Source organism: Mytilus trossulus, chromosome 7 (assembly GCF_036588685.1).
Source record: "Mytilus trossulus isolate FHL-02 chromosome 7, PNRI_Mtr1.1.1.hap1, whole genome shotgun sequence".
NCBI classification, from domain to species: Eukaryota; Metazoa; Mollusca; class Bivalvia; order Mytilida; family Mytilidae; genus Mytilus; species Mytilus trossulus.
The window spans coordinates 33,714,878-33,723,977 of NC_086379.1; the positions used below are offsets into that span (position 1 = coordinate 33,714,878).

A 9,100-nucleotide genomic window follows, 5' to 3' on the forward strand; every position below is an offset into this window, starting at 1 on the left:
TAGTGAAAGTTTTAAATAATTTACAGTAACGAAATCCCTACATACACTAAATAAAACATTACAGATTAACGGAAGCTCATTAAGCACTATGATTAATAGTTTAGTTAAAAGTATATTTGCTTCAATCATTGATTCTTAATTGCATATTAGTTTAAAACAACTATATTGTGAGTTTTATATGCGAACCACCATAGTAAACTTTTATTTACGAAATCCACGTATTGATCCTTTTTCAATGCCTTTTTCATTGGTTCATTTTGCAGAAGGAACAGTCACATTTGTCATTGTGTTATATCCTGAAATTTCCAGCAGCTCGTAAGTGTGGTCAGACAATCTCGGTTTATTTTTTGTAAATTCATCGAAACTGGTCTTTTGGTATCTGCTTTGTTCTTTTTTATTTGTGAAAGATGCTATAGTTTCCTTCTGTAAATCACTGTCTAGAGAGCAACATTTCAATTTATCAGAGTCAAACACGTCATAGGTGTGGTCATTTAATCTCGGAGCACCACTTGTATATTCAGTCAAATTAGTTTCCTGTCTTTTAACCTCTTCTCCCTCTCTTCTGAAGGATTCCGTATCTTCTTTGTGATATATATTTACCGACCTGCAATAGGAAAACTAGTGAATATTAGGCCTGTAGGTTATTGTTACTGCATTTGTGATGAATACTTCTGTAAAGACGTATAATATTTTGTTTGGTCCTTTTGAGCTTGTTGAACGGTGTGAACCAAAGCTCCATGTCGAAGACCATACTTTAATCTAGAATGGTGTATTTTTATAAATTGTTACTTGGATGTAGAGCTGTCTCATTGGCACTCATACCACACCTTCTTATATCTATTATTTTGTTTCAAATTTTTACCTATTATATCTGTTAGTTCTGTTTAAACAATGTTGTTAATATAATGAAATTGTGTGCGATTGTAATACAATTAAGAGGTTTACCCAGCTATACAACGTAATGTAATACACTTGTTCTACATAATGAAATGCCTTTACTAAGTCAGATATATTTCAGTTGTTCTATCCTCGTTTGATGTGTTTGACCTTTTGGTTTGTCTATTTGCTAAGGAAATATCCCTTTTGATTTTTCCTGAGAGTTCGTATATTTTGTTATTTTAGTGTACCATTATTTTTTTTTTTTTTTTTTAAATTTATTTCTTTGGTTTGTAAAGAGAACATACAATCAACAACCTTCCGTGTTAATATTGGACAATTTTTACTTCCTTAAAAAGTATGATCACAAAAAAAACGAATATTTTGCCTTTACAAGATGTGAGTCTTTTAGGTAACGTAAAACAGAATTATTGTTTCCTTATTCTTCACGATTGATTATAATTAAACAAGCTAATATTTTAATAATTTTTTAAAGAGTCATATTTTAAAAGATATAGTGAAAATCTTTGTTTATACCTTCGTCGAATGATCACAACGACTACGATGATGCACACAACTACAATAAAAGCCGCAGATATCCCAACAGAAACTCCTTTGAAATAAAGATAAAAATATTTGTGACTTTAATCATGGATTAATACAATTTGAATTTCAAGTTTCACAATGATAACATAAACAATCGAGTGTATAAACATTTAAGTTTCACGATACTAATTACATAATATAATACATGTAATAAAATTGAGAATAGAAATGGGGAAAGTGTCAAAGAGACAACAATCCGAATCCAAACGCAGTCCAGGCTGCTTTTTGCCTATAATAAGATACAAAACACTTTAGAAAAATTGAGATATAAGCTTTCATTCTAATGTGAGCACTTTTCTGAAATATGTTTTAATATAAATTATTAAAACATTATGTGTTTTAACTTTTTAACTTTTTTTTTTATAAAAAAAATCGCCACGTTCTTTTTTGATTAATCGCACGCGACAAAAAACTTGCATTTTTGACAGATCAACTTTATATTACAAAGTTCTCACGACTTTACAGTTGAAGGAATATTTTTTTTTTAGAAAACAAGTAAAAGTTTGATGAATAGAAATAAACTTATTACAAAATGAAGCCTGTTTAATTCGAAAAAGAACATTATCTCGTTTGTAAGCATCACTCATAGATAATAAGAAAAGCAAACCTGAAAACGGGGATCCTGATTCGACTGTGGATAATTCTTGATTATGAATCGTGACACATTTGCCAGCTTTTCCTGACCCTTAAAGTGTAGTAATATCTGCATAACCAGGTTTATATTTTTCAACATAATTAAAATATCAATTGTTGTTTTGAGTAATTGACTAATGGCTGTTGGCTCATAAATATCAAACAACATGTGTAGCATATATCAAATTAACGAGAATACCCTGTTAAATGTGGTTTAAATACACACTGGTTTGTGCTAGTTTCACATCCAAAATTAGATGTACAGGTTCATACACAGTAAACATTCAATAGAGATGCAGCATGGAGTTGTAAAAAGACCACGTAAAATTCGGTCTTGAACTTGACTTTAAGTGGTTCTCTGAAAATTGGCCAAGAAAATCGTCTTGACCAAGCGCATGAAGAATGTGAATTAACGAGTCAATGTTTGTGCTCGATAACTTTGAAACTTGAAAATAATTCGTTTATTTTTCTAATGATCCGTTGGGGCATATAGCTCATTACTAGTTTAATTCTTATACATAACTACTTTTTACTATACTAACATTGGTGTAACCAATCGATGAAGGTTTAATCCCCGAAAGCGCTTGAAATTTTAAACACATTGTTTCATTTCTTGAAACCTAACAATCTTTATTTGCCTGATCACGATATATAATGTATCGTTCAATCATTAGTCTGTTAATTAACATATTATATAAAATTAAGAATGGAAATGAGGAATGTGTCAAAGAGACAACAACCCGACCATAAAAAAAAAAAACAACAGCAGAAGGTCACCAACAGGTCTTCAATAAAACGAGAAATATACCTAGATAACACATGACACCAGCTACTTTTGTGGTATTACAAATGTGTTCATCCTCTGTTATATTGCATGCAAACAAATTAGGTTCTAATCCACAACAATCAAAGGAATAAGGAAAAATCGGTACATCTCGCAATTTTTCAACAGCTATTGCGTTTCCTTACCAGGTCCTATTAAGAGATTTACAGAGGACTGTTGTATCATTATCATCCCACCCAGAACTACAAAAGTGGAAGTTTAGTTTGGGCGAATACAGTCCTACTTCAACTCGGCTGTCCTTATCCAGACGCAGTCCAGGCTGCTTTTTGCCTACGTAAGATACAAAAATTAAGATATAAGCTTTCATTATAATGTGAGCTTATCTCTTAAACATGTGTATGCATGTACCTTTATCAAATACCTTAAACGGTGTCATACAGTTCGCATGACACAAAATTACATATTTTAAAATTCGTCTGTCGTTTTCTTTAAACGGTGTCATAGTTATCAAAAGTACCATAAATTTACCATTACAATAGATTGTAATCTTTTAAGATTTAGTGTTTCCTTAATCTACCAAAACTTATAAACAATGCGTTCAGATTGCAAACCATAACAAAGTTGATTTGTATTGTAAATAACCCATTACGGCAGTTGAAATAAGGTTCATAGATGACCATTATTAACTGGTTTGAAAAAAGGTACTAAATCAACAATTCAATAAGTTCAAAAACAAGCAACTAACATCGTTTGTTCTTGTGCGTCATTAATACAATTGAAATTGCGCGTTTAAAGCATTATTATGAAAACCAAACGTTGTCATCCTTTGTCGAATTAAGGAAGACATTAATTCTACAATTCGATGTTTCATATTCGTAAGTCTCTCATACTGAACAAGTATAATTGGGAACTCACTTTCTATAGTTACATTTACAGCCAACAGAGTAATCATATCAAGTCCGTAATCTGAGGAAAAATAACAAAATGATGGATCATCATTATGGTAAGTTGTTATATATATTTTATGATAGTTGTAGAAACTAATTAGAGATCATACGTCAAGAATGTATTCAGTCAACGAAAAATCTGTACTTAATCAAAATAACAATAATTGTTTTTCGAAACTAAGTCTATAGACGATTTTTTTTTATTGATATGACTGTTTAGTTTCATGTTCAATTAACAAATTATTAACAGTTATTACGTGAATTAAACAATTTGACAGCGCACATATCGTTTGTGTTAATTTAAAACTACTCATTTAAAAAGAGCAAGCTCATTACATTACATAATTTATTATATTTCAGTATTAAATTGATCAAGCGAAAAGTTGCGTATTTAAACTGATATAATCTCAACATATTCATCTTCTCCATAAACCAACTGCAACTACTACGCAACAGGAACATCCAAGGTAGAATGCATTTGCAAAGGAGAAGTGGGTAAAGTAAATCAACCTTCCCACACCTGTTTGTGCATTACCTAATGTTATTCAAGGTAAAGTTACCTAAGATACCTGGAACAATATCAAGTCATAACGGATCTATTTTGTAATATTCATATATATGTAATTTTGTTCACGTATTGATTCCCAGTTATGATCTATATTTTCCATCTCATAGAGAGATAACTTGGAAATGTGTCCAGTGAAAATAAATATGCATTTTGATCATATTGAAATCTGCGGAAAGTTTTAATTCAAGGATGGAGTAGTTCCGAATTTCAGTGTAAAATTCATTCGTTGAAAATATACCGCACAACCCTACATTTTGATTTAAAAAATATAGTTTTGCATATGAACATTAACCTTCCACTCTATAATTTTTATTAAAAACAAAGTAAAAGTGGCACAGAAGTTCCTATAGACAATTACCTCGTCTATTATGTAGAGAACTGTAACCATATAGATGTGCATTCCTTACATGTTAGACATCTCTAGTTTGAAAAGTTAAATTTAAACACAAAACAGAATGATATTAACCTTGTGTTGTGTTTGCTGGTGTGTTTTTATTGACTAGTGGGTCGGTTGGTCCTGAAATGAAAAGTTAACAAATTATAACATAAAAGATTATGTTACTTTATATACCTATATGGAGTTATTTTCTTTCAGAACGTCAGGTCATTCTTTTTCAGAATCAACCCGGACGATACCATGTTTCAATGATATATGCTCCAGGGCATAAAATAATGACCTGTGAAAGGTAATTATTTTGCTTGATAAACATGCAATCAATGATTAACTTCAAAATTTTATTCGTCTAATAGTTTTTTGTTGCCGATTTGGCAAATAAATTTCTTCAGTTTTCATTAGGTAACATCTTTGCTAACCAAGGTTTTTTGATCTACTACCCTTTACATTTGATCAAGCTATATTTGTTTTCCCATTCATGATTACTTTCATATATCTTAAAAGGGAGTTACATAAATACATTATATATACTTATGCACTGACTTTATTCTTTTATATTAGGAAATTCTGTCTTTTATTTCAGGTTTCACACACACAATGGTGGTTCATGTGAGAGAAAGAAGTGATTTGTTGGAGAAAGTTCTTGCTTGTCTTTATCTACAAATGATGTTAATTTTACAGTTCACAGAACATTGAGGGATTGATTGAACAAAGCTGTATATAGAAAATATGTCAAAATATTAACTTTATAAATGAATAATAAATCTTTTGAGAAGACATATTATCATTTCCTCTTGTTTTGAATAATCTTTTGTACATGACTTTTGAATACTGCAATGGGTTTTTAGAAAAGTCAATTACAAGACCAGCTGTTAGCTATAGCTAATGATCTTGTCTGTTCCTTACCTCCCCAAATAACTGACCAAAGGTGCTAGTCACCATTTGGCATTTGCTGTTATTTCAATATAAAAAAGAAGATGTGGTATGATTGCTAATGAGACAACTATCAACAAAACACCAAAATGACACAAACATTAACAAACTATAGGTCACCGAACGGCCTTCAACAATGAGCAAAGCCCATACCGCATAGTCTGCTATAAAAAGCCCCGATACGACAACGTAAAACAATTCAAACGAGAAAACTAACGGCCTTATTTATGTAAAAAAAAATGAAAGAAAAACACATATGTAACACATAATCAAACGACAACCACTGCATTACAGGCTCCTGACTTGTGACAGGCACATTCATAAATAATGTGGCGGGGTTAAACATGTAAGCGGGATCCTAACCCTCCCCTATCCTGGGACAGTGGAATAACAGTACAACATAAGAATGAACTATCAAAATCAGTTGAAAAAGGCTTAACTCATCAGATAGACATAAATACAAGTGGACGTGGCCGGGTACTTATACATCCAGACACAAAAAGACACAATGGACAGATCTGAGAGTACTTGCAGTTATCTGAAAGCTAGTTCAAAGCCAATAACAACTAATAAAAAAATCAAGTCTATATGAAAGAAAGGAGATGTGGGTTGTAATGTATAAGTCAATGAAACAGAAAACAAACAACACAAGCACATCTATTATGAAACAACAAAACCAATTGAGAATGGCAATGGTTTGAATAGATTAGTGGTACATGTATTTGGTTTAATACCAAAAAATGTGGCTCCCTTTTTAACAATGTTATTCCCAACAACCTTAATACTGATAACTCATCAGTTTTATAAGGTATCAAGAACGTGGAGAAGGTACGTAGAAAAGAAAAAGAAATAATCCTAACCACTGAAGTATACACTAGGGAGACAGCAACTCAACAACACAAACATGTCATAATTATTTTGAATACCATACAATTATCAGATAGCTAACATGGCTAATGTCAAGATAGAAAAACTGAAATATTTTTTTTTATTTTAGTCAGAATATTTCACTCAATTTGATCAATTACACTCTCTTCAACGGTTTCGGTACTTATGCATCTTCGGATTTCAAATGTTTGGCTTTGAGCGTTCCTGATGAAGGTAAATCCAGAAAAGCGCTTCGGACGCAAGAAATTAATAACGTGTTGTTTTCAATATTTTACATCACTGGGTCGATACCTCTGCTGGTGGACTATCAGTCCCCAAGGGTATCATCAGCTCAGTAGTCAGTATTTCGGTCCTGACATGATTAAACAAACTGTACTAAAATTGTCCGTTTACCAATTTATAAATTATTAAGAAACTAAGGTTTCAACTCCCTCAGGCAAAGTTGGCTTTAGATGAATTTGGCTATTAATTTTAGGTATTTTTGACATACAGCTCTTCAACGGTTTCGGTACTTATACATCTTCGGATTTCAAATGTTTGGCTTTGAGCGTTCCTGATGAAGGTAAATCCAGAAAAGCGCTTCGGACGCAAGAAATTAATAACGTGTTGTTTTCAATATTTTACATCACTGGGTCGATACCTCTGCTGGTGGACTATCAGTCCCCGAGGGTATCATCAGCTCAGTAGTCAGTATTTCGGTCCTGACATGATTAAACAAACTGTACTAAAATTGTCCGTTTACCAATTTATAAATTATTAAGAAACTAAGGTTTCAACTCCCTCAGGCAAAGATGGCTTTAGATGAATTTGGCTATTAATTTTAGGTATTTTTGACATACAGCTCTTCAACGGTTTCGGTATTTATACATCTTCGGATTTCAAATGTTTGGCTTTGAGCGTTCCTGATGAAGGTAAATCCAGAAAAGCGCTTCGGACGCAAGAAATTAATAACGTGTTGTTTTCAATATTTTACATCACTGGGTCGATACCTCTGCTGGTGGACTATCAGTCCCCGAGGGTATCATCAGCTCAGTAGTCAGTATTTCGGTCCTGACATGATTAAACAAACTGTACTAAAATTGTCCGTTTACCAATTTATAAATTATTAAGAAACTAAGGTTTCAACTCCCTCAGGCAAAGATGGCTTTAGATGAATTTGGCTATTAATTTTAGGTATTTTTGACATACAGCTCTTCAACGGTTTCGGTATTTATACATCTTCGGATTTCAAATGTTTGGCTTTGAGCGTTCCTGATGAAGGTAAATCCAGAAAAGCGCTTCGGACGCAAGAAATTAATAACGTGTTGTTTTCAATATTTTACATCACTGGGTCGATACCTCTGCTGGTGGACTATCAGTCCCCGAGGGTATCATCAGCTCAGTAGTCAGTATTTCGGTCCTGACATGATTAAACAAACTGTACTAAAATTGTTCGTTTACAAATTTATAAATTATTAAGAAACTAAGTTTTCAACTCCCTCAGGCAAAGTTGGCTTTAGATGAATTTGGCTATTGATTTTAGGTATTTTTGACATACAGCTCTATAACGGTTTCGGTACTTATACATCCTCGGATTTCAAATGTTTGGCTTTGAGCGTTCCTGATGAAGGTAAATCCAGAAAAGTGCTTCGGACGCAAGAAATTAATAACGTGTTGTTTTCAATATATTTCAAATTTTAGGAACATAATGAAACCAAACAAATAATGATATGGTCATATAAATCTTAAGTCGAAAAAATTGATTTCCAAATATCATGTCATTTCTGAAATATAAAGCATGTCTTTTGAATCCTAAAAAAACTGCCTAATCATCACTAACAAAATAGAAATTTGTTTGGTACTGAAAGTCAAAGGTTGAAGTCTGGTCACTGGTACAGTGTGTACAGTTTTAAAAATATAAATATATCTATTGTCAATCAGTATTTAAAGTACAGATCTGAGAATACTCGCTTGCTAAGAGCTAGATGACAGCCAATAACAATAAGTACAAAATATGTTTGAAAGACTAAAATATCAGTCAGTACACTTACAGTACACATCCAACATCCAATGAATCTAGTACAGACTTCTTAAACAGTCGGGGAAAACACAAGCTTGTGCAATGCAATGCTAAAATATAGATAGGTACCGACATTGTTTTGAAGTTGCAGATCTAACAATAAGTAATGTCTTTTTAGCTTTCTGTGTCAAATATTTAGCTACATTGTAATATGACCCAAACAGCATGAATAAACTTCTGTCTAAACATCAAAATTCACCTCATGTTTTGTGCATTTTTCAAAAATCATACCCTTGGCAAGGTGCTCTAAACGTTGTCATTATGGTTGTAAATCCGTCTTATGTTAGTCTTCCTTATGACCATGATTACCCTAATAATAATTTCGTCGCTACTTAACAGATCTTAACATAATTGTATATTTGGTCAGCATCTTAAATGTTATGAGTTGAAATATATGTTATGAAAAAAAAGA

At 32.3% G+C, this 9,100-nt stretch overlaps 1 long non-coding RNA gene across 1 annotated transcript; it reads left to right on the forward strand.

Moving 5' to 3' along the window:
• The first annotated feature begins 3,422 nt into the window (after positions 1-3,422).
• Positions 3,423-5,595, forward strand: LOC134726969 (uncharacterized). The gene is made up of 2 exons (XR_010108687.1): positions 3,423-3,902; positions 5,392-5,595. It is a non-coding gene; the product is annotated as an uncharacterized LOC134726969 (long non-coding RNA).
• Positions 5,596-9,100: the final 3,505 nt, after the last annotated feature.